General features: G+C 38.6%; 1 long non-coding RNA gene across 1 annotated transcript; it reads left to right on the forward strand.

Moving 5' to 3' along the window:
• The first annotated feature begins 16,177 nt into the window (after nt 1–16,177).
• LOC141445199 (uncharacterized) lies at nt 16,178–21,739 on the forward strand. Its single transcript, XR_012453293.1, has 2 exons — nt 16,178–20,964; nt 21,414–21,739. It is a non-coding gene; the product is annotated as an uncharacterized lncRNA (long non-coding RNA).
• The last annotated feature ends 1,284 nt before the right edge of the window (nt 21,740–23,023 follow it).

Here is a 23,023-nt window from a genome sequence, read left to right on the forward strand (position 1 = left end):
TTCCTTTCATTACAACCGTTCGTGTCTCACATTCAATCCTCACCCGTCCAATTCTATTTTTAGACTACCGCGTCACACCTTAGTGTTACCAGTTATTAAAGTTGCGTTCAGAAATCGTTTAAGGAACTCACCAATAATTCTTAATCGCGATTATTCGCGACACTCCCGTCGGCGGCTATACTTACAGTAAGGTGTAAAGCTGCCGGATCCACTTAGCAATTTTCTCACCCGCTCTTACAACCACAATTCGCCTCATTCTCTCATCCTCACAATTTACCCATGGTGCAATCCTTGAAACTGAACCATTTCCACTGAGTCTCTCTCTTACAGCTTCTGTGACCATTCATTTCGTTTCGATGTGGCTCGGTCCGCAAACCTTTCTCCAAACACCACCTGGCCCTCCCCGGGACCCAAACCATCTGCACACCGAATCTCATGCAAATCGTTTCAGCGGCTCAGGCGTGATGAAGCTACAAACAAACAAATTTACAAACACACACATTTATATAATAGTAGTGGGATTTCAACCTCCTCCATCAACTCATTAAAAAAAAACAAAATCTCGACTCAAACATGTCCATGTAAGACACTGGATTACAGATCCATGATTTCCTATACTTGAAAGTTCAGTGGCACCTATTACTGACCATCTTTTTCACTAAGTCTGACTTCATTCAGACCCTCCGCCACCGCTGAAAATTAAAAGACCGTGAATCTCAATTCTCAGTACATGTATCCAGCCCTGCTCTGCTCTAGTGTTGTCTTACTCTTTCACTTCTCATGCAACAAATGACTACAAAATCTGTCTCTTTCCCCTCAGAACCCTTTCTGTTACCATCTGATATCTTCTCACAGCGTAAGGCGGTATAGGGTGCGGTCATGGGATTGTGTATAGTAATAGCAAGTTATTGTTTTCTCTCACTGCTTACTTCTGACCTTCTTCAAGGTACATAAACACTTCTTACCTAAACTTATAATAACCAAACCATAAAAATTTCATTTTTAATACAAGGTTCCTCTGCTGACTGTACCCCTTGCTGATCACACTCGCACTGCCACCCAAACCACACCTGCATACCAAATCTCAAGTCGATGCCACCAACCGTTGAAGAGCTCCGTCCTGTGGAGATGCTCCTGGCCAGACCACCAGGATGCCACTACCAGATTACTGCACTGTCACGCGATTCACATAAGTATGCCAAACTTCAAGTCAATCAGACTACTGGAAGTTGGTTGAATCCAACAAGCAAGATTTGACTACAGACAGACAGACACAGACAGACAGACAGACAGAAAGACAGACAGACAGACAACAGGACAGGTGCAACTAAATAATAAAAGCTTGTAACATTGGGCAACGGGCATCAAACATACACTGCTACTACAACACCGGCCCCTTCAGACTTTTCACTGTACCAGTATAATTATGGCAGGCCGTTCCCAGGCTCCAACCAGCCTCTAGAGCCGGACGGACTCCTTAAAGACGTACCAACACCAGCCAATCCTTGTGTGTTACTGGTTACCACCACAAGTACACTTGCTCAAGACCGGCCCCAAAACAACTCCGTACAACTGCCTTCACTTGTCCTCTCAGACAAAGGAATTGTAATGTCCATTATGGCCCTGTCAGCCCCAATTATCAGCTCTGTGCAGTTCATAACAAAGCCCCTTGAAACATCAGCAACATTATCAATATACTGGAGGCCATCTTCTTTCAACTTCAACATCTATACACAACTCAGGTTTCAACCTCTCAACTAGTGATAAACACCTCCGAAGCTTAGAGAACAGTTTCCTCTTCTCCTGGCTAAGCTCAAGCCATATACAAAGAGCCTGTTCCCTTTTATTATCCTCCTTGTGACACTAACTGTAATTTAATAAACAAACATTGTTTAACATCATGTAAATAACTAGTATGCACAAATTTTATACTTCTATTGTTACTCAATATACTCCTTGACCATTGGTTATTTACTTACTGATTGTTATTCTTATTTACTTATAATTTACTATAAAAATACTTTTATCTAGTTTTTGTACTCTGCTTAGACACACTTAGGTCTAACTACTGTAGTTAGAACTAGCGTAATTCCAACTCAACACACTCGGCATCAGTTAAAAGGAGTACTTTTCGAGGCGCCGATTATAATAAACAGTATTAATTAGCAAAGTTCAACCATCACTCGTACCTGAAATATTTTCTCAGATTTACTATAACTTTGAAACACTCCAGTCTTTAAATCCACCATCCAAGTATTCACAATACATCCAGTATTTCCAAATCTTATATGTCCTTCGTACGCCTTTTCTCTAAATATTTCGATTCGACAAAACTTTGTAACAAGAAATGATTTTCATATCACAACTTACGTTAGTAAAAACCAAAACAAACAACAAGTGTTTGTTTTCAATGCACACTTCTTTACCAACAGACCGTAACAACCAATCGTAAAACGACATTAAGAATGTAATAACCAATAAGAGCACAGTAAAACATTCATAGACGTTTTTCCGTCAATCTTCACTTCTTTCTAACAACAAGAACATACTGACAGAAACAAATGGTTGCCAGCTCATAAAATATATAACTTTCTGCTTATGCTAGATTCACACCACGGAATAATTAAAGTATATTTTTATTAAGAAACAAAAGGGTATATTTATAGAAATAAAATCAATACCTTTTCTATCACCAAATCCAAAACCTGATGCATGCTTCGGTACCAAGTGCCTTTCCTGTCAATGTTAAGAACCAAACATTTCTCTAAAGTGGCTTTGTCAAAGTTAATTGTAGTACAACTTGTCACAAGTAATTCTTAGTCAAAGTCACTCTGTTCCGTCTTCTAGCAATGTCATGACTTCCAAATGACCAAGAAAAAAAATCTTTGTGCTTTCTTCTATATAAATATCAATAACTAAACGAATCTCAACAAGCAAACATTCACTAGTATAAATTGGCCACTATATTTTGCAATCATTTAATTTTCAATCCAATCTAGATGCATACCGAGAATGCGACCTCGGCAGCGGCAACATGAGGTTCGCACACCATCACGTGTTCTAAACCAAAGCATATTATTACATATCTATTCAATCAGATTACTCATACTATTGACTGCTGCCTGGGGCTCACCCCAGCAGCGGCTCCGTAGGGTATTCTAACCAGTACGTGCCTGTCTATTCTCCTCGTTACCTATCAGTATAGAACGTCAAAGGACCGCCAAGCAGAGGAATCTCCCATCTCTGGATAGCAACGCGTGAAGCTCGCAAGCTACCACACGCCTGTCATTACTTCGACCTGTTCTCACAACTACCTATCAGCATAACTAGAACGTCAAAGGACCGCCAAGCAGAGGAATCTCCCATCTCTGAATAGCAACGCGTGAAGCTCGCAAGCTACCACACGCCTGTCACATCTTCAACATGTTCTAGCTACCTACCTATCAGCATAGTAGAACGTCAAAGGACCGCTAAACAGAGGAATCTGCAACCCTGAATAGCAACGCGTGAAGCTCGCAAGCTACCACACGCCTGTCATTACTTCAACCTGTTCTAGCTACCTACCTATCAGCATAGTAGAACGTCAAAGGACCGCTAAACAGAGGAATCTGCAACCCTGAATAGCAACGCGTGAAGCTCGCAAGCTAACACACGCCTGTCATTACTTCAACATGTTCTAGCTACCTACCTATCAGCATAGCACTAGAACGTCAAAGGACCGCTAAACAGAGGAATCTACAACCCTGAATAGCAACGCGTGAAGCTCGCAAGCTACCACACGCCTGTCATATCTTCAACATGTTCTAGCTACCTACCTATCAGCATAACTAGAACGTCAAAGGACCGCTAAACAGAGGAATCTACAACCCTGAATAGCAACGCGTGAAGCTCGCAAGCTAACACACGCCTGTCATTACTTCAACATGTTCTAGCTACCTACCTATCAGCATAACTAGAACGTCAAAGGACCGCTAAACAGAGGAATCTACAACCCTGAATAGCAACGCGTGAAGCTCGCAAGCTAACACACGCCTGTCATTACTTCAACATGTTCTAGCTACCTACCTATCAGCATAACTAGAACGTCAAAGGACCGCTAAACAGAGGAATCTACAACCCTGAATAGCAACGCGTGAAGCTCGCAAGCTAACACACGCCTGTCACATCTTTAACATGTTCTCCTACCTATCAGCATAACTAGAACGTCAAAGGACCGCTAAACAGAGGAATCTACAACCCTGAATAGCAACGCGTGAAGCTCGCAAGCTAACACACGCCTGTCATTACTTCAACATGTTCTAGCTACCTACCTATCAGCATAGTAGAACGTCAAAGGACCGCTAAACAGAGGAATCTACAACCCTGAATAGCAACGCGTGAAGCTCGCAAGCTAACACACGCCTGTCACATCTTTAACATGTTCTCCTACCTATCAGCATAACTATAGACGTCAAAGGACCGCTAAACAGAGAATCTACAACCCTGAATAGCAACGCGTGAAGCTCGCAAGCTAACACACGCCTGTCACATCTTTACATGTTCTCCTACCTATCAGCATAACTAGAACGTCAAAGGCCGCTAAACAGAGGAATCTACAACCCTGAATAGCAACGCGTGAAGCTCGCAAGCTAACACACGCCTGTCACATCTTTAACATGTTCCTACCTATCAGCATAACTAGAACGTCAAGGACCGCTAAACAGAGGAATCTAAACCCTGAATAGCAACGCGTGAAGCTCGCAAGCTAACACACGCCTGTCACATCTTTAACATGTTTCTACTATCAGCAAACTAGAACGTCAAAGGACCGCTAAACAGAGGAATCTAAACCCTGAATAGCAACGCGTGAAGCTCGCAAGCTAACACACGCCTGTCACATCTTTAACATGTTCTCCTACCTATCAGCATAACTAGAACGTCAAAGACCGCTAAACAGAGGAATCTACAACCCTGAATAGCAACGCGTGAAGCTCGCAAGCTAACACACGCCTGTCACATCTTTAGCATGTTCTATCACCTATTTACCTGCCTTTCGACGTCCCTAGCTTACGCTAATTCCTAAAGAAGAACAGTGCTATTCCAACCTCCAAACCCACTTTTTTTTTTTTTTTGAAAGTTATTAATCACTAACGCAATGTAACTAATCAGAATGTCACAGTTATCATCCAGCACCTTCACCTTGTCGGCACGAATATGAACTCTATATCTCTATGGTCAGCCTGGATCGCATTATGTCAATTCTTATGTCCGACAAAGTCTCATGGATGATAATAAAGAATATTGATGTACAAATTATGCTCAAGCATATTACTTTAACTTTAAGATATCTGTGTAACGCTACTAGCACCACAAATGCACCCGAGAGCCACATGGTGGTAGGATCCTCTCATTAGACGGGTACACTGTTGCCATGAGCAAGACACAGACCGGGGCCGAGGGCCCATGGTTCCTCCGCCTTCCCCAAAGAACCCCTTACCTCCATATATGCAATGTTCTTTTCATCTATATCTCAATATTACTACGAGTATTTCTACTCGTTACTAAGTTGTTACACTTTACAAACACTCACCAAGTTAGGGGATACTTAACCATCTGCTTCGCACAAACCAATACATACCAAGTTAGGGGATACTTAACCATCTGCCTCGTACAAACCAACACTTGATTCTAATAATTATAAACATTTTCCTTCATTACAATCGTTCGTGTCTACATTCAATCCTCACCCGTCCAATTCTATTTTTAGACTACTGCGTCACACCTTAGTGTTACCAGTTATTAAGTTGCGTTCAGAAATCGTTTAAGGAACTCACCAATAATTCTTAATCGCGATTATTCGCGACGATTTTAAACATTAGTCGTATTCCTTGCCTTTTCTAGTTTGGACTGACGAATCATGGAATTGCGGGCAACCGGTGGATGCGTGGCAAGTTGTTCGTTCATTGTGGCGTCTAGGTGGAGCTTTGTGGTGCAGTGGACGTNAAACATTGACAACCGAGTTGACACAATCTTAACAATTGTCCCATCGGTCAGGAGCCATTTACACAGAAACAAAATACATTGGAATCATCAGCCCCCTGTACCACAAAAATTACAAGTGCTACAAATTAACAGAATTGTTAACACATTCAGTGCTGCAAACCCCCTAATTGAATTCTCTGTTCGTAGGCAGTTTTCGCTATAAAGCAGAAATACGCTGCTACTGGTTAAGAGCGTAGCGTGTAGTGTTATGTGGCTGCGAATATCTTTCTCGCACAATATCTAGAATTGTAGCACTTGTAACATTTATGGTACAGGGGCCAGAGGCTGTATAGTCTAAAGCGCTGACATTCACAATCTCTTTCTACTGTCATCTTATATTATGTGACAGTAAGAATTGGTGAAAATGATTGTGATTCCATTGTGTATTACAAAGGCTTCTGGTTTCATAATGTAATGGAATGGCACAGTTATCCTGTTTAAAGTCTTAATTATAAATATGTAGGCTATTGGCTATTGATGGGAGACTTCTAAAACTCAGTAAATGTTGGAAAAGTTTAGTAGCTTAGTTATTTATTGATACAACATTAATTGATTATTATGTTTGACTTATACTAGGCAAAATAAGTTTTCAAGCCAAATTAGAATTTCAAAAGCTTGCTTTGTTTTCTGAAAAATAAAATAATGATGAAAGTTTGTGTTTTACAAAATCATTGTTTAAAAAATTGTCTGCCTTGTTTAGAAACTTTGCCAATTGCATTTTATCACTAAGGTTATAATTTAAGTACTTAATTAGTAGTTTTTTTTATTGTTTTTCTTTGAAATCCTTTTAGACCAAAAAATGTGACAAGCGTAGTATTAAAATATAGTGATACTGTTATTTTAGGTATAGCATAAAGGTACAAGAATTATTTGAAGTTTTCATTACATTCTAAATTATTAGTCCAATACATAAAGGAATTAGTACATAGAATATAAATTAAATAATATAGATTTATATTCTTCAATGAGGATTTCTGTGACAAGCTTATTGACGCTAGTGTTGTGTGGTCCGATTGACGTTTTATGTTTGTGATTGGTTAAAAAACTAAATAATTGAGCCAATCGTAAGAGGGTGAATATTCGGGCGTTTGTACCGCCGTCATTGTTCTCAACACTTTTTTATCAGATTTCAAGAAATAGGTACAATAAATATCAACATGTGTCAACATGTGTTCATCAATATGTGTCGGATGTTGATGTTTGTTGTACCTTTTTGCTTAAGAAATCTGATAAAAAAAGTGTTGAGAACAATGACGGCGGTACTAACGCCCGAATATTCACCCAAGAAAGACTGTAACGTCAAACGGCCTCACGATACTAACGCCATCTATAGTGCGAGGAAGATCTTAATGAATGTGGGTAACATTTTCATGAGGGTGATATAAAATTATAATTAACTCTATGTTATTTATTACTTTATTAGTGCTTTAATCTCAAAATACAAACTAAAAGCGACAAACACAAGACATAAACACATATACAGTGTCATTCACGGCAAACTGTCAAAAGTTAAGTTTTGCAAGATAGCCACTGTTATTCCGTTTTTTGCTATGTTCATTTAAAGTCTTTGTCGCATTGTATAGACAGATGTAGTGTAGTGAATAATGTTTTGTTGTCGTATTTTGTCGGAAAAGTTCGTTATTTATCTTGCTTTCTCAACTAGCTTACTGGAGTTTAATGAACGAACTTATCTGTCAAAATACGATGGAAAAACATTATTCATTAGATCGATATCGCTATTTCGCCTGTCCAGAAAACCTTATTCTGTAATGTTTGCGCTAATATCCTCCGGAATGTTTTCAGTATTTGATTAACATTAAACTACTTTTTATTTTTGCTTCTCTTTTCAAGATTTGTTCGGTATCCGTGACTTCTGCTTGCATTGAGTCAGTAATTGTATGTAACTTAACAAGATCTTTAAATGCATTATTTATTTTATAGTCACTGTAAATAAAGAATTGTTTTGTTAAAAAAATATATGTATTATTCTTTCGTGGAATCTAAAAAAACTATTTTTTATGCTTAGTGTTCTTAATGTACATTTTATTAGGGCTCATTCCCTATTGGGTCCATACGGAACCCAAGAATGATATGTTATTAATAAAAAAAAACAAAGCCTCGACCGTCTTAAAAAACAACTCTAGTGGTCCAAAAATTCTGTTACGGTAAGTACCCAATTCTTTTCCAGGCATAGTTCATATACCTAGCGAGTACATAAATGTACACAGACATTCGACCTTGCTGAATTTACTGTGTGGTACAAGTTCAATGAGGGCTATCGTTTTTTGTCTCACTAGATGGCGCACTGTTGCGTGAGGTTTTTAAGTATGGCTTTCAAAGTCTGTTATTACGGGCGTGAAAACAAAGTTTAGATTAAAATCATATTTAATACACCTTAAAACCGTACCATAAAAATATCGAGCATGCCACAGTGTTGCATAGTCCCCGTTTTGTTCGAAAAAAAGGGAGGACAAAGGTTTCCGAAAGACAAAACTGTCTCAAAACGCAGACATTCATTGCCCCGGAACGCATATTTGCCATAATTAATTTCAGATATTGCAAAATATTCACAAAATTATTCTAATTATAAATAAACCCGCGTAGCTCACCCAAAAACTATGAGATTTGACATTTCGGAGACCTCACGCTACACTAGCGCCTCTAGTGGCGAATTCATACGCGATAGCCCTCAATGAATTCGTTAAAATGTTAAAAATATTATTCGTTTTTAAATTAATAGCAAAACAATATAAAACTATGATTCATTTTGTGATAGCTTATCTAAATTAGCGGGGCGGGGCCTGGAAAAGGGTTAACAGTGGCACCCATTACTGATAGTTTTCGAGCGGGTTACGATTTTGAATGGGCCGACTGTTGAACTAAGTTATCTAGGTACAGTCGCCAACAGATATTTCGTAGCGGCCAAGGTGGTCAACAATATCGGCACATGCACTCTATTATTAAGGTATTAGAGTTCATTTATCGATATTTTTGACCACCTTGGTCGCTCCGAAATATCTGATGGCGACTGTACTACACACTACGACACTAGGTACAGAGTTCTAAGCCACTAGATTTGTTTTTTTCTTTATTTTTAGTTTTTTTAGGCTTTCGGGCTTTTGATTTTTTAGGGTTCCGGAGCCAAAATGGCAAAAACGGAACCCTTATAGTTTCGCCATGTCTGTCTGTCTGTCCGCCCGTCCGCGGCTTTGAGGAACATCAGTGCTAGAAAGCTGTAATTTTGCACGGATATATATGTAGAGACATGTGCGCCGCGCCGCCGCCGCAGACGATTTTTCCACGCCGCCGCCGCCGATGAAATTGGTCGGCGTATAATCGGCGTGGCAAAATTTTTACAAATTTTAAAGTAGTACCAACTTCTTTGCTAATTATTTGCCATATTTACTACTTGTACTCCCGATATGGTCCAGTGGCCAGCGCATTGCACGGCCGTTTCCATCTGGCACGCGCCTCGGCTACCCGCCGGTAGACACTGGCCAGCACCTCGGCGCCCAACTCTCACGGTGGAGTGCCCACCATTACGTAGGTCGCCTCGAATGAGGTGGTGCATGCAGTATGCCCTCGCTACCCTGCGGTTGCAGATGGGTCTTGTTCTGGGCGAAAGGGCATCCACAGATGGCCATCACCACTATACTATGCTGGCGTTTACAGGAGGTGCCTTCCGAGGCCCATGAAAACAAATGGTTCGGACTTATGAAGGGCGACCTCTAGTCTCAGCCCGTATCCGGTTTACGATTTGGGCCACGCCGGTGGTGCCCAGCAAGGACGCATCACGGAAGGTGGCACCGCGCGTGCTGTGACGAAGGTATTGTGGGCGTAATAAGTCACGTCAACCCCCCGCAAGTTGGCGCCACGCAGCACCCAGTCGTAACCAATGTTCCACCGGAGTTGTCCTAAGACATCCCTGGGGACGCCGCATGACATCTCCCACTCCACCCACTCTCCCTTGCGCGGAGAGCGGATCGCCCTCTCAGAGATGACACCCTGCACAAGTACTCCGGCACGTTGTGGTACCTAAAGCGCCTCTTTGATGGTTTCCCAGGTCAGGGTGCTGAATGCGTTGGCTATGTTTAAAGACACTGCCAAAACCACCTCCCCCTGGGAAACCGCCCTCATCCTTGGCTCCAAAGTTACGAGCGCTAGCACCTTTGGCTTGGCCAATGGCTACGCTGCACGCTGAGGGCTTTGCTGGCCGCCCTGTAGTTGGCGTATAGCTCTTCTTCTGCCGCTAGGTGTCGCCTCCTCCTCCTTCGGCTCCTCGGTGTACTGGCGTCGTTAACTCTACGTAGCCCAGTACACTTTCCGCCTCGGCCCTGGACCTAACCTTATCAAATTGACCTAAATGGCATAAGTTTTTTTACTCATAAAAGTTATTTTATCGACATTATGAATTTCAATATTGCGGATAAGCTCTTATGATTAACACGTTCGGCCCCGGCAACGATCCACTAAGCTCTTACGCTATGCCTACGCATATTCCACAGCAGTCACTTCTATGCCAGTGACACGTATTTGTAAGAACTAAAGTCACAGAAGTTGTGTTGTGTCACTGGGACCGAGTGTGTTAATAAACATTACATAGATGTCAATGGTTAAAAATATATGAACACAAAATATATTAGTATAAACAAGGTGTATGATTAGTGATGTTATGAATCCAGATGATTATGAGAGGTATTATGAGAAACATTTTCGGATGTCAGATAACAGAACTTAAAAAGTTATGCCAAAAAATACGCAATCTATGGCCACGCCGATTTCACGCCGATCACGCCGCCGCCGCCGATCAAAAAACCATCAGACGCCGCCGCCGACAATTTTTCGATCGGCGCACATGTCTATGCGTAACTAATGACTGACGGCATAAGTCCACGCTGACGACGCTTTATCTTAGGTACGAGGTTCCAAAACATCAATCCGCCGTCTCGGGCGGGATACCTAAACTTAAATGTCCAGTCCTACAACGCAGATAACACGGTCGCAATAATATTTTTTAATTTGCGTAACAACTAATTGATAACTTAAATTGTCTCAATTCAATACGCCAGTTATCGGCTAAGCGCGACGACGCGCACGTGAGAGCGATGGTCAAAATAAGCGCGGGAAGGAACGCGAGGGAGAGGCACGAGGAGCCGTCAAGCTCGGGAAGCTCAGTGGCTTCTGAAGACGGCCATTTTGAGTGAGTTATGAAATGAAATCGTTTATTGCATGACCACAGGTATATCAATAAGATCTTCGTCTTTTGGAGTGAATTACTTTTTATTAAATAATTAACACACAGGACATCAATAGGTGGATGACCAACGACCTATTGGATGTCCTGCAATGATGGTGTACATAATAACGTTATCATAAAAAATATATAGGTAAATAAATAATGTGAGTCAAATGGTCAAAATAAACGCTGAAAAGTACGTCTTACATTGTTCGAATGGATGGACGGACGGACTTGGCAAAGGTCCTTGTAGTAGGTACTGCGGAATTTTAAAAATAAAGTTTCTATCGACAAACGTTGTCCAGCTAATTAAGGGGGGGGGGAGGGGGTATGGTTTAAAAGGCGAAAAAAACATATTTTTGTGATTGTTTGCTTTAATTAATTAATAATACATATATAAATATATATGCATTGCATACGTTGCGTACGTAGGAAAGGTGTGTCCCTAGCTGTATTCTCATACTACTATTAAGTATAAGCGTATAAGTATAAAAAAACATATACCTATCGGTCAAGCCGTTTCAGAGGAGTGCGACCACAAACATGGTGACACGAGATTTTTATAGGTACTTTACAAGAAGATAAGACTGATTGAGTGACGACATGAGTGGGATATTGATAGTTGTTCGAATCCATGTTATTTCATTTCATCTCGGTCTCGCGCGGGTACTCTTTAGCGGTCTAGCTAGCCCCTTATATGTCCCACATTTCATCTCGGATACTCTCTAGCGGTCTTAAATTAATTAAGCCTTTATATAGTTCAATGTTTTTCAACCGTTTTCATGACTCGACCCTGTAGTATGTAACATTTCGCGACCCCATCCCGCCACGGTTTAGTTTATTTAGTTTAGTTAAAGTCAAAGAACATTTTGTATTAAAGTCAATCTGACTGATAATATTATCGATTTGGGTTGATTTATAAATAACCAAAATATGCTTTTTAAGTTTTTTTTTCTATATTTTATTACTCAGGCTTCGCAACTACATAATATAGGCTTAGCGGCCCGCACATTCTAAAACACTGATATTATTATAGTAGTTAATTAAACTTTTCCATTTCCTTAGGCTGACGAAACATCGATTATAATTTCATCAGATGTCATAGAGATGTTTACAGGGCAGTAAATCAATAGAGACGCAATGCGAAATTGCCTATCTGCTCGGATATCGTATCGATGTATAAAGAGCACAAGATTCGAATGGTACAGATGTAGTGAATAATGTTTTGCCATCGTGTTTTGTAGGAAAAGTTCGTATTTATCTTGCTTTCTCAACTACCTTACTAAAGTTTACTGAAGCTAATTGAGAAAGCCCGATAAATACCGTAAACTGCTGCAACTTTGCCTGGATTTTCGTTTTTTTTTTTAAATAACTGTTGAAGTATTCGTTATCTGTGACATTTAATATTTTTCATACAAAGTTAAAGATTAAGCCTATCTTTCAATAGTTGAAAGTGCTTTGTATCTATTTATCTCTGAGATATTATTAGCTAAAGTCGTAGGCAAAGTTGTGTCTGACAAATGTAACATTGCCTAGTGAAATATAATCGTGAAGAAAATATATTTCTTATAAAAAAAATATCTTGCTATCAGTCAGCTGCAAAATTTTCTTATGATATAACATAGAACGTCAAAACGTCAATAGAACAGCTAATTTTTTTTCTTGGGTAGGCAATCTTGAAGCAGGTTCAATGAGATCTCCATACAAATCAGCGGTTAAAAATAGGGTTAAGGCAAAAACAAATAACAATATCGGCAATTATTTTCAATTTTCTAATAATAAAGAGAAATAAAAAACAACATTGGGCTAACAACCAAATTTACGAATTCATGTGCGAATTACATTTGAAATTTACCACCAGCTTTACGGTGAAGGAAAACATCGTGAGGAAACCTGCACAAACCTGCGAAGCAATTCAATAGTGTGTGTGAAGTTCCCAATCCGCACTGGGCCACGTGGAAGCTACGGCTCAAGCCCTCTCATTCTGAGAGGAGGCCTGTGCTCAGCAGTGGGACGTAGGTATATAGGCTGGGATGATGATGATGGCTAGGTGTACGAATATTTTTGTCAACCCTAGCCCTAGGCGAAGTTGCAGCTCACAAGTTTATAAAACCCTTCACAACATTGCCTAGTACGCAATTAATTAAAAAACGTTAGTATTTTAATGAAATAAAAGTGTTTCCAACAAAAAGACCATATTTCCTTTGCTAGGAAATAATCCAAACTTCCAAAAGGCACCTTTGATTGAAAAAAATATTATAGCTATTATAGCTAATCCATCTAAAACTACTACCTATTAAATTAAATAACTAACTAAAACTAATTAAAAAAAAGAGGTGGGCCTCTTGGCATGGTGCCCATCACGCAAGCAGCATTCCCGCGTTGAACTGCGATTGAAATTCTTTGCGCGAGGGTTGCCTGTTGCCTCCCTAACCTATTGCTAAGCTCCCTATGTAGCTCTAGCGCACCCTTACCCAAGGACCTAGCTCGACGCCGAAAGCAAAGCAAAGCAAAGCAAAAAAAGGCACTTGTTTTAGCCACAATCTCAAATTATAAAGCACCTCGAATAATCTTACCTGCGACCGTTGATTTCTTCGCACAACTGACAGAAAACCATTGAGGTACTGTATTAGACGCGGGTTTGGGAGTTTATATTTGAATAGTTGGAGGATGCAGTAAAACAACCAGTTGCTGTAGACGGTAGATCAAGTAATAATTTATTTATTTGAACGCTGCTTTATAAACGAAACGCAGGTGACCATAGATTTTTTTTTTTTTTTTTTTTTTTTTTATGGCCCGCACGGTTTGTGCACTGTGGCCCGGGGTAAAAACGGGGAAACGGGTAAAGGTTTTAAAAATCATCGGTAGGAACGGAATTTGGAATATTGAATAAAAAATCAGGTGTTAAAGGAATAGGATATTAGAAGAGGAAAAATATATATACATATAAGTTGTATTGTCTAAATTTTAATATCATTACATAGGATAAAATCTGCTAAAAGTTGATATACATGGAGGTCAGCTGTTGAAAGTAAGCAGGATATGGATGAAGGGAAAGGAACTTGAAGAGAAATGAGACCTTTGACAAGAGCTGATCGGTCGCGCCGAAAGCAAACAAAGATGATGTGGTTTAAATCAGCTTCTTCATATCCACATTCGCATGTGGGGCTGTCAATAATATTGAGCTTAGCAAGGTGAGCTGGGGTGCAAACATGACCCAGTCGCATACGAGTCAGTATTGTTGTAACCTTTTTACCGAATCTCAGTTTCCAAAACCAGGGCTTTATGGGTATAGAAGGTTGGATGGCACGATAATGACGACCCTTAGAACCGTCTTGGGCCCAGGATTCACCCCAGGATTCCCTGAGGTAAATCCCAGGAAGAGCTATCAAGTCATGCGCGTAGTTTCTAAAAATATTCACATCTCCACTCTCCACTGCCTCATTGGCTATTCTGTCTACTCTCTCATTTCCAGATATCCCACAGTGAGCTGGAACCCACGCGAAGGACACGGAATAGTTTTTATTTAAACATGTCAGTAACAGATTTCTAACTTCAGAAATGATCGGAAATTGGTAATGTGAACCGAATGGGAACCGGGCCAGAGCTTGCAAGGAACTGAAAGAATCTGTAAAAATAACAGTTTTACTGAGTTTCATTAGGATGATGTATTCTATTGCTTTCGCTAGGCCGAGACATTCGCCTGTAAACACAGAGGATTCAGGAGGGAGTTTGGTTTTCTGAACAATATTGTAATTTGAGTGTAGCACGCCCACACCTACGCAGCCATCTTTAGAATGTTTAGACGCATCTGTAAATATCCGATGCCATCGTGGCCATTTGGTATCAGCAATGTAGTTGAATGATAACTTTTGGTTCTTCTCAGTCTTGACAAGACCCATGCTTAAATGGATATCAGGAGAAATGGTAAGGGAATAGTAACTATATTTGAACAATGGATTACAATTCGTTTGATGAGTAGGGGCCTTAAGAGAGGTGAATCTATTATAACTTTGAACTAAACATGGTGAACGTTTATTTTTCCAGAAGCTACTAGTGGGGATTACAGAAGCCAGGCAAGTTAGTTTTGGTGTTAAGATATGGTTATTAAATTGAACACAGCGAAATAGGAATTTGTCCGACAGAAATTGTCGTCTTAAGTTTAATGGGGCTCTGCACATTCAGCTCTCATACAGTTGATTGGACTTGATTTCATGGCTCCTAGGATTATTCTCATTGCTTTTGTTTGAATACTATCCAGTTTTTTGAAAGCAGCAACATTACCTGGTTCCAATAAGAAAGTACCATAGTCCATAACACTTCTAATTATTGCATTATAGATCAGTTTTAGTGAGTATGAATGAGCTCCCCACCAGATGCCCGATAGGCATCTAAGAATATTTAAATTTCGTTCACATTTCGCTGTGACATATTCACAGTGAGGTACACCAGTAAGTTTGGAATCTAGTATTACTCCTAAGAATTTAACATCGTTTGTTGGTTGAATCAAGATACTATTGAACTTTACCTGAACTGGGGGAGGGATACGCATTCTAGTAAACAATACAACTTTACTCTTTGGAACAGACAAGTCTAAACCGTTCCTGTTTAACCATGTTTTTAAAAGAGAAAGAGTGGAAGTTAGAACTTGGCAACTGTTTTCAATTGATTTACCTGATTTGTATATAAGAAGGTCGTCTGCGTATTGGAGCACGTTAGTTGATGCCTTCAATGAAGTTTCTAGATCATAGGTATAGATGTTGTATAGCAACGGACTCAGTACTGAACCCTGTGGTAATCCTCTCCATACTGTTCGAGATAGTTTGACATCATCAATAAACAAATTTAAATATCTTTCACGTAGCATATTAATTATAAAATTTAACAAAATAGGTGGCACATTTAAATAACGCATTTTTTCCCGAGGACCGATATAAGGACGTTGTCATAAGCTGAGCTTATATCTAAGAAAGTGGCTACTACAGATTCATTGTTCGAGAAAGCTAGTCTTATGTCTGTTGTGAATATTGCCAAGCTATCTATTGTGCTTCTACTTTTCCGAAAACCAAACTGCGAGGTTGCTAATAGGTTTTTACTCTCTAGAAACCATTCAAGACGGTTTTTCACTAAATGCTCTGTTATTTTCATTAAAACTGAAGAAAGGACTATAGGTCTGTAAGAAGAGGGATCATCTGCCGGTTTATTCTGTTTCAAAATAGGGATAACCGATTGAGTGATCCAAGACTTAGGAATGTACCCAGAAATCATAATGGTATTTATGATATCTAGGTACAGCAGCAGTACACGGTCCGAAAGGTTTTTCAAAAATGAATATGGAATACCATCTTCTCCTGGAGTAGAGTCTTTTAAATTATTAAGAACACCTTTAAGTTCAATCAGAGAAAAAGGAGAGTTTAACCCAGACGGGTCATTGGCTATGTAACCAGGAATAGATATTGGAGTGAAATCCTGTTCAGGTACAGAAGGGGGGGCAAGATTGTCCATGAACTGATCAGCTAGTGTTAACGGTAATCTGGAAGAGGGTGAATTATTATAGGCAGATCTAAATCTGCGAATATTTCGCCAGACCTCCGACGGGCTGACATCTGGGCTAATGGATGCACAAAATGATTGCCAACCGTCATATTTCTTTTTCTTAAATAATTTTTTAGCACAACGGGCAGATTCCAAATACAACTCAAAATTTTCGTCTGACATCTCATCACAGTATTTTTTTTCAGCATGTTTTCTTGCCTTGATTGCAGCTGTACATTCATGATCCCACCAGGGAGGTGAAGGAATTAGAGACCGGTTCTTAGCTTTAGTACAAAAGGTTTCATCGGCAGCTTCGATAAGAACGTTACTTAAAATTTCGGCAGAAATCTGGTTACCTACTTGTGAGTAGCAACTGGTTTTCTGTTCTACTCTTTCGTTAAATAATTCCCAATCAGCGTTCAGTAACCTGTATTTAAAACGAGGAGAGCGAATGGTTTTGGTAGGTTTATGTGAGGGAAAAGTAATTATTAGTGGGAAGTGGTCACTACCATATGAAGATGCAAGAGGATGCCAGTCCAAAGTCGATGCTAAATCAGGCGAACACAAGGATAGATCAGGGGCACTTGCACTTTCGTTTGGACCAGTCAAACGAGTTGGTGATCCAGTATTTAGAATACAGATACAATGAGAATCTATAATATTTAGCAATTGCTCTCCGTAGTAGTTAGAGGAAGTACTTCCCCAAGATTGATGTTGACAATTAAAATCCCCTAAGACTAAGAATGGTTTTGGGAGGATGGAGAATAGTTGGTTAAGATGAGAAAAAATATTTACATTTGGACGAGAGAAATAAATAGACACTATACAAATTTTATTTACAATAGCAGCGATGACTGAGAAGTCATCGCTGAATGAGGGAAGTGGAAATTCCCTATAGGGGAGATTATTTCTGATGACTATGGCAACACCGCCATAGCCGTCAGGTCTGTCTTGTCGGAGAATGACATAACCTGGAATTCGAAATGTTAATTCCGGGCGAAGCCATGTTTCCGACAAAGTTGAGACAAATGGTTTAAATTTATTATGCAAATGGATTAAATCATTTTTATTGCAGACAGCGCTTCTACAATTCCACTGGATTATTTGTTCGCGTTCGTGAGGCATAAGAAGATTTTAACTGGGTCAATGAATCAATAGTTGGGCGGCGTTGTTCGGTTACATTGTTCTGGTTGGAGTTAGAAATGGATTTTATTTCAGTTAGCAGTTGGATTACATCAGAGATTGAGAACATCGTTTCACTATTGTTTGAGTTACCGTTTAAGGCGACTCCATTAGAAGGAGGGGGAGCATCGTAGTCCTTTATCAAATTAAAGTGTTCTCTTTTGTTATACCCCAGACGTTTTGGTCTAGGGGATGAAGGTTTAGCGAATGTTGTTTTCCTGTAAGATCTACTATAAGATGGAATTGAAGGAGAGGAAGGTGATGCAGGTGACACAGGAGAATTAGGAGTATTCTGCAAATTCGATAACTTAACTATGTCAGCAAAAGATTTTGAAACTGGTTCATGTGCTTTATTTGCTTCTGTGTAAGACACACATCTCTGAGCCATGTATAATTTAATCTTGGTCTGTCTTTCGTATTCTGGACACTTCCTGTTTGTAGCAAAGTGCAACCCAGAACACAAGCAACAATATGCAGAATCATCCTCAATATCGCATGTGTCTCCAGTATGGCCTTGGCCACACTTGTAGCAGCGGGGGCGAGAGTTACATTTTGTCTTAGTGTGACCAAACCGGCAACAAGAATAACACTGAATAGTGGGGTATGAGTAGAGTTCCACAGGCAAGGCATTATAACATACAAATACATGTTTAGGTAGGGCTTGACCATCAAAAGTTATCACAATAGTCTGTGAAGGCTTCCACTCGGGAGGAGTACTGTTTCGCACTTTGTAATTTAGACGCCTAATTTTAATGATTTTGCCACTGCCCACGGGCAGTGAGATATTGTCCAATATCTCCTCGGGAGACCATTCCGCAGGCACTCCACGCACCAGGCCCATTCGGGTCACATTAAAGGAAGGAATAAAAGATTTGAAATTATTCCTAGCCAAGCATGGGTTATTAATAAAATCATTAGCATATTTGTATTCTGAGAATGATAATGAAATTCGGTTCCTGCCTATCCTTTTAATACTGCCATTAATTATGTTTTTAATAGAACTTTGTTTGAGGAAATAACCGAATTGTACGGGATGCAGGGATGGGATTTCCTTATCTGTTGCTATTTTTTGGACATGGACTACAAAAGGCCCTATGTCATATGCTTCATATAATGATCTGCCTATGGACACAGGAGGGTGAGAGGCGTTAACTGGATTATTTGGAGACTGAGAAACCTCTGATGGAGGTGGTTGGTATTGATGGATATTGGTGGAAATTGTATTTGTTGACATTACTGTGCTTGGGAAACCGTCAAGACTTTTAGCATTGCTAAGCTCAGTATCAATTAAGGGAATTTCTGGGAGTTGACATGAACAGTCAGTATCCTTAAGTTTGGTTCGGCGCATCGGATCACATCTTTTTTTCCTTTTGTTGCAGTGTTTGCATATTTTGTTGGGTCGCGCTCTTTTCCGATCGCTTCGTTGATCCACATCAGTGTCCATGCTGGACTCATCCAATTTTGAAAACTTACTGGACTCATCCAATTTTGAAAACATATTATCAATAGTAATATTATAAGCTACCTCTGGGGGCGAGCCCCCGATGTCCGGGGGCTCGTTCATATTGTGGCCTGACTCCAGGCCTTGAGGAAAATTAGTTTTAAAAACTTACCAAATACCGTAGAATATATACACAAATGAATAACAAAGTAATTACATTAAACTAATACATACAATTATATACAAAACTGATCTTTTATACAAGTTAAATTAAATTTTAAAAGTTCGCTAGAAAAAACACTCCCGCCACGACCAACGTTTCCCGCGCTTTCGTGACCATAGATTATACAACATGCCCTTTCTTTAAAAAATAAATAAATTTGACACTTGACACTTCGACTCATTGACAGTTGACAATATTTCTAAATTAATAACATGGGATTCGATTTGTAGCATTCGAACATGGCGGATGTAGACGATATCTAATTTTGGTATTTCTGCTTCTTTGGCTAGTTGAAGTATAATTTTGATAGTGTTTTATGCGACGATTAACCTTAACAGTGAACAGTGATCACAAAATTCTATATTGCTCTCGTGTCTGACATTTTTTAATGCGCAAGTGGTCTCGGCGTGGTTTCTGGAATTTTGCTATCAAGTTGCAAAAACTACAATCACCGTACAACATGCATAAGAAGAATATTATTTATCTTTAATTTAACTGACATTGGCCCAAGCCTTATGGCCGCCATTAAGAGAAAAATAAATAAAATAAATTAATAACATGCCTTTAAATAACTAATTATCAATCAAATTATACAAACAACAATAAATAATCATAATACAATTTTTACAATGTCAATACCTAATAATATAATACAATTTATTTACAATTATCTGTTATGTCCAAATATGTAATTTCACAATAATAAATTATTCACAAATCCAATCTGTTTGTTTTCTTTAGCAATCTACCTCTAGAACTGTATCTTATTTCAGGTGTATTGCTACCAATTGCAATGTCTAACATTTCTGGTAAGTTTTGAACACTGTTACTTGATACTGACTGACTATCTGACTGAAACATGACTATTTGATTTTCATTCAAGAATTCTGTATCCTGATTGTTCTCATTCATTTCGACAAACAATGGAGACAATATTATATCCCCATCATTACATAAACTTGACATAGGACTTACAATATCTGAAATATTTGACATATTACTTTCATTGTTCTTATTTTGTGATACATTGCTTTTATTACATGGACTATTTACACTTGACCGACTTGACTCCATTGATATAAATGTTTCATTTATGGAGTTTGTTTTTGAACTATTTTGACTATAATTATTATAATTTGACACTTGGTTTTGAGCATTTACAATAAACTCTGGAATGTAATAATATTTCACTGTATCATCCTCTTTTATACATTTTTCATCTTTATTTGAACTTTGACCTTTCAAGTTGTCAGTAAAACTTGATCTGTTCTTTTTGTTTGTAACTACTTGGCTTGACTGATTGGAATATGGCTTGTGACTATTAAGGTTTGACATGTTTGACTTAAACAACTTAATATGTTGAGAATTTCTTCTGTATGTTACACCATTTTCATTTTTTACTATATATGACCTAGGAAATTTAGTCTTAGACACAATATAACCTTTAGACCATGTCAGATCTTTGGGGTTTTTCTTAAAATATACTTCATCATTAAGCTGAAACTCATTACATATTTTAGCATTTTTATTATAGTAAGACTTACTTTTTTCTATCATTTCAGTCTTATTTTTGAAATGATCAGAAAATTTTACTATTTTAGGTTTTAACTGACAAGTTTTTATGGGTAATTTTGTTCTTAACTTTCTTGACATGAGTAATTCAGATGGTGACTTTAAATTACCTCTAGTTGTTGTCCTATACTGTAATAAACCTGTATAAATATCTGTGCCTGAATGTTCACATTTTTTTAATATGTTTTTTATTATTTTCACAGAAATTTCTGCGAGTCCGTTCGACCTTGACAAATGAGGACTAGACATTATGTGTTCAACATCCCAGTCCTTCATGAAATTTTGAAATTCATTGGAATTGTATGGCGGACCTCCATCGCTTACCAATTGTACTGGAATTCCATGACGGGCAAAAATAGACTTCAATTGTGTTATTATTGTTTGACTTCGACTATCTGTATTTAACTGAGCTATTTCAATGTAGTTAGAATAATAATCAACAACTAGCAAATATTTTTTATTATTGTACTCAAATAAATCTGTTGCTACCTTTTGCCATGGCAATACTGGTTGTTCATGAGTTAATAAAGTTTCCTTTGTTTTATTAGCACTGTATGTCATACAAGTCTCACATTGTCTGATTTTCATTTCTATGTCATTATAAATATTAGGCCAAAATACAATACCACGGGCTAAATTTTTAGTTTTTTCCATGCCCATATGACCCTCATGCAACTGCTGTAGTATTTCTGACCGCATTGACTTTGGAATGATTACTGATTGGTTTTTAAATACAATTTCATCAACTACATGAATTTCATCTCGAATATTCCAATATGGCAGGGTTAAAGGATCACATTGTTGTTTACTATTAGGCCATCCTATTTTATGATATTCTTTTAATTTTTGTAAGATTTCATCTGACTTTGTATGAGACACAATTTGCTGTAACCTACCCTCACTTATTGCCAAATTTGAAGTCAACAACCTGACCTGACAAATAATATTGTTTTCAAATTCATCCAAATCCAATTTCTCTACCTCGGTATTACTGACAGGCGCTCTTGACAAAGTATCTGAGATATACATTTCAGTACCTTTTGTATATGAAACAATTAGGTCGTATGATTGCAACGTAATCATCATTCTTTGCAGTCTTGCCGGCACATCTGAAAGTGGCTTTTTAAACAGTGTGATCAAAGGTTGATGATCCGTTTCGACATGTATTGTTTTGCCATATATATATTGATGGAATTTTTTACATCCGAAAACAATTGCATACAATTCTTTTTCTATTTGCGCGTAATTTTCTTGAGTTTTTGTTAAGGACTTTGATGAATAAGCTATGGGGTTTTTCCCATGGAAAATGACTGCCCCCACTGCTTTTTGGCTTGCATCTACTGACATTCTAACTGGCTATTTACATCATAATGGACCAAGACAGGTGACTGACAAATTAATTTCTTTAAATTTACAAATTGCTTATCATGGTTGAGTGTCCACTGCCAAATATTTTGTTTTTTAAGTAGATCTCTCAGTAAACTTGTTTCATGTGCCAAATTAGGAATATATGAACCTAAGTAATTTACCATACCGAGAAATCGTTGGAGATCTTTGACATTCTCCGGCTTAGGCATTTTCATTATAGCTTCTATTTTTGAAGAATCTGCCGATATACCATTTTTATTAAAAATATGCCCTACATAAGAAACTTCGGTCTTATTAAATTTACATTTTGACTTATTGAATTTTAAATTAATTTCTCTAGCCTTTTTAAGAACATTCTCTAGCCTAGCGTCGTGTTCTGCTTGGTTTGAGCCATAAACTAGTATATCATCAACAAAAATTAAAACACCAGGTAATTCACCAAATA

The sequence above is a fragment of the Choristoneura fumiferana genome, unplaced genomic scaffold (genome assembly GCF_025370935.1).
Source record: "Choristoneura fumiferana unplaced genomic scaffold, NRCan_CFum_1 Sck3bRy_52;HRSCAF=222_pilon, whole genome shotgun sequence".
NCBI lineage: Eukaryota > Metazoa > Arthropoda > Insecta > Lepidoptera > Tortricidae > Choristoneura > Choristoneura fumiferana.